Genomic DNA, 4,743 nt, shown 5'->3' with positions numbered 1-4,743 from the left:
AATCTCAAAAACTTGCTTTGCAGAAATAGAAGAACAAATAACCAAAGTTACTTGGAAGAGCAGGGTGCCCTGAATAACTAAAAATATCTTGAGAATGGGAAATGACGTGGAGGTCTCACAATACCTAACTTTAAACCATATTAGAATGCTACAATAGTCAAGACAGCATGATACTAGCATAAAAAAAGATATACTGAACAATGGAATCAAACTGACTGTGTGTGCAGAATTAAACCCTCTCATCTCTGGACAACCGATCTTTAACAAGGTGGTCAAGCCAGCTCAACAGGGACAGAGCAGCCTTTTCAATACATGGTGCCTGGAGAACTAGACATCCATATCCAAAAGAATGAAAGAGGACCCCTATCTCACACCTAATGAAAAATTAACTCAAAATGAAACAAAGACCTAAACATTAGAACTAAGACCATAAAACATTTTAGTAGAAAATGTAGGGAAATATCATAAAGATCTTGTGATAGTAGATGGTTTTCTAGACCTTACACCAAAAACAGAAGCAATGAAAGAAGACATAGGTAAGTGGGATCTCCTCAAAATTAAACACTTTTGCACATCAAAGGACTTTGCAAGAAAAGTAAAAAGGCAGTCTATGCAGTGGGAGACAATATTTGGAAACCATTAATCAGTTAAATGTAACCAAGAAAGTAGAATTTAAGGGATGATTTTGATTACTGAATCATTATACAGATATTCCTTTTTTGCTTTCTGTAAATACCTGAGAGGGAAATACCTGAAATTTCTAAATTGTAATCCAGCTACCTTGATCTTCAATAATAATAATAGTATAGCTTTATCTTTTGTCCCTGTGATTGTATAGGCCTCTGACTAACCTTCAGTTGTACCAATTTAACGAGTTTTTCAACTTTAGAGTCTTATAATTAATAAAGACAGCCCTTTAGTCTTTGAGTCAGTCCAGAATCAACCCACTTCAAATCCAAAGTTTTCTTGATAACCAAGACTGTATCAAAGTAGGCTCATCTGACATGTGCTAGAATTTAGACTTCCACCTACAAGTCACTTATATTTCATTATAATACTAAAAATTATGTTCCTCATCATATTAAGGCCACCATTTTCTTACATACATTCTGTGGCTAAGCATGTAATGAATCTGTGCATACTCAATAATTAGATCACCTCTGATTACATCATCTGGGGCCACTGGGGCCATTAATCACTAAGGGATTATACTGGGAACCATTGATTGTTTGCTTAGGATGGATTGTATAATGTGTGAATAAAACTGTCTAAAAATAAACACTCCCATTTTTTTCTCTAATAAAGCAATCAGAATTACTGCAGGTTGGAGAGACAGATTTTAGGTGGGTAAGTCATCTGATCTCATGCTATATGCCTAATAATAAACTTTCCTCTCTTTGGAATCTTGGTGTCTCAGGAATTGGTCATTTGAGCACATCAGGCAAAAAATTCCACTGCTTTTGTCCAGTAACATAAGGGCTTAATATCCAGAATATATAAAGAGAGCCTACAACTCAACAACAAAAAGACAAACAACCCAGGGTGATGCAATGGTGGCTCAGTGGCAGAATTCTCACTTGCCAGGACCTGGGTTCAATTCCTGGTGCCTGCCCATGCAAAAAAGCAAAAAGACAAACAACCCAATTAAAGAATGGACAAAACTTTTCTGAAGAGGAAATACAAATGGTTCAAAAACATCTGAACAGATGCTCAACTTCACTGGCTATTAAGGAAATGCAAATCAAAACCACAATGAGATATCATCTCAGACCTACTAGAATGGCCATTATAAAAAGAAAATTTAAAGTGCTGAAGAAGATGTGGAGAAAGAGGAATACTTATTCACTGTTGGCGGAAATGTAGAATGGTGCAACCACTCTGGAAGTCAGTTTGGAGGTTCCTCAAGAAGCAAAGTATATAATTGCCGTATGATCCAGTAATCCCATTGCTAGGTATATATTCAGAGGAATTTAAGGCAGGGAAATGAATGGACATTTGCACACCAGTGTTTATAGCAGCATTATTTATGATTGCCAAGAGACATAAACAACCCAAATGTTCATCACCAGACAAGTGGCTAAACAAGCTGGAATATTGCACAGCCATGATAACTCATAAAGCATGCAACAACATGGATGAAACTTGAAGACATTCTGTAGACTGAAGAAATTAGACAGAAACAAAAGAACAAATACTATATTGTCTCTGTTTATGAACAACATTAATGAATGAACTTTGAGAGTTAACATTGAGAACACAGGTTTTTAGGAGCTAGAAAGAGGGTAGCAATTGGATACTGAAGGAGTATACAACACTCGATAGGACTGTTTGTATGGATCCAGAAATGGATAGCCCAATTCTATCTGATGTCAGCACAATATTAATAAGTACACTGAACAAAGATGAGTGTGAGGATGGCATGTATGACACCAGAAGGAAAATAGAAGGGGAAGACTGGGACTAGTAAAATTTAGCGAACCCTAGAGTGGTCAATACTGTAATTAGAAGTACAAATATAAGAACAATTTTACATGAAGGAGAACAAATTAATCAACATTGCAAAGTGTTGAAAATGGGAGGGTATATGGAAAAAAATGCAAGTATGCAAACTAGAGTCCCTAATATTGCAATATGCTTCCAGTAAATGTAACAAAGGCAATATACCAAAGCTAAATTTAAAAGAAGGGTGTAGGGAGTGGTATGAGATTCTTGGTGTTGGTGTTTCTCCTTTTTATTTTTTTTTCATTCTTTTAAATTCATTTTTGTTTTTCTTACTCTTCCTCTTTCTTTGTGGAAGAAATGAAAATGTCCTCATAGAGATTCTGGTGGTGAATTTATAAAGTGATTATACTGGGAACCATTGGTTGTTTACTTAGGGGGGATTGTATGGTATATGAATAAAATTGCTTAAAAATAAGCAGAAAAATACAAGTGCTGGAGAGAATGTGGAGAAAAAGATGTACCTGTTCACTGTTGGGAGGAGAGTAGAATGATGCAGCCCTTCTGGAGGGTATTGTGGAGGTTCCACAGAAGGCCAAATATATGACTCAGCAACGCTGTTACTACGTATATATTTGGAAGTACTGGAAGCAGGGGTACAAATGGACACTGGCACACTGGTGTTTATGGCGGTAGTGTGCACAGTTCACAATGGATGAAAGTAGCCTAAGGGTACATTGACTGATGAACAGACCATTGAACTGTGGTCTATACATGCAATGGGATATTGAATGGCTGCAAGAAGGATGGAAGTTGTGAGGCAGGCACCTAGGTGAATGGACCTTGAGGACAGTATATTGAGTGAAATGTCAGAAAAGAAAATACATATATTATGTCTTACTAATATGGACTAACCACAATGAGCAAACTGTAAGAATTGAAACTGAGAGCATAGGTTATCAGGGGAAGTCTTGAAAGCATTCCTAACTTGTAAGCTCTTACAGCAGTAACATCTGTCCCTGAGTTGTAAAGGTTATTTCTAAATTCTGAGATGCTGAGCTCTTTGAGTATAACCTCATCAGTCCCTAGAACTTTGTGACTGACAAAATCTTAGTGACATCTGAGACTCAGAGCTAGAGTTTTGCAGCTCTGAAAGTCAGCATTACTCCATACAGCTGTACTTGTAAAGCTGAAAAAGTGATCATACTTCAATTAGAGATAAGAATGAAGTAGATCCTGTTAGGACTAAAGCAAATCAGACTAACGGGCAAAGGATGATATTGACTGTGGCTTAATATTCAACTTTTGTGTGTGACCAAAGAAAGATTTATTTGGTGAAAAATTTAGATCTTCTGTAGTGCACTGTCTAATTTAACTTGTATGGTCAGTTTATTCAAACACCATAATTACGTAGAAACTTGAATAGGGTGTGAGATCTTGTTGGTTTGTACAGGTTAGTGTGCTGCTCCACACATCCAAGACTAATCTGGGCAGAAAGTACAAATGTATGTGCAAAGCACCCTAAGAAACTCGGGAAAAATATGGAAATATTAAACTTCTCCGCCTGGGGAATTCCTGATATTCTTACAAATATTGGGGACTACCAATTTAATAGGCTGAGCCCTTGATCTTAGACCTTGCCCTTATGAAACTTATTCCTGCAAAGGAGAAGCTAAGCCTACTTATAACGATGCCTAAGAGTCACCCCCAGAGAACCTCTTTTCTTGCTCAGGTGTGATCTCTCTTTCTAAACCAACTTGACAGGTGACCCCCCTGCCTTCACCCCTGCATGGGACATAACTCCCAGAAGGTAAATTTTCCCAGCAACATGGAACATGACTCCTGGAGATGAACCTGGCCCTGGCATCGTGGGATTGAGAAAGATTCCTCGATCAAAAGCATGAAGAGAAATGAAACAAAATAGTTTCAGGGGTTGAGAAATTTCAAATAGCGTTGAGAGGTCATTCTGGAGGCTATTCTTATGCTTTATATAGATACCTCTTTATAGTTTTTAGTGCATTGGAATAGCTAGAAGGAAATACCTGAAACCACCGAACTGTACTCCAGTAGCCTTGATTCTTAAAGATGATTGTATAACTATATAACTTTTACAGTGTGACTGCGTGGTTGTGAATATCTTGTGGATGACACTCTCTTTAGTCAGTTTATGGACAAATGAGTAAAATATAAGGACAACAAAAAATAAAAGGGGGGAAGTAAGGGGTAAGGGATGTTTTGGATGTTCTTTTAAATTTTTATTTTTATTCTTATATGAATATTTTTGAGTAATGGAAATGTTCAAAA

The sequence above is a fragment of the Tamandua tetradactyla genome, chromosome 9 (genome assembly GCF_023851605.1).
Source record: "Tamandua tetradactyla isolate mTamTet1 chromosome 9, mTamTet1.pri, whole genome shotgun sequence".
NCBI lineage: Eukaryota > Metazoa > Chordata > Mammalia > Pilosa > Myrmecophagidae > Tamandua > Tamandua tetradactyla.
This window is presented reverse-complemented; position numbering follows the sequence as displayed.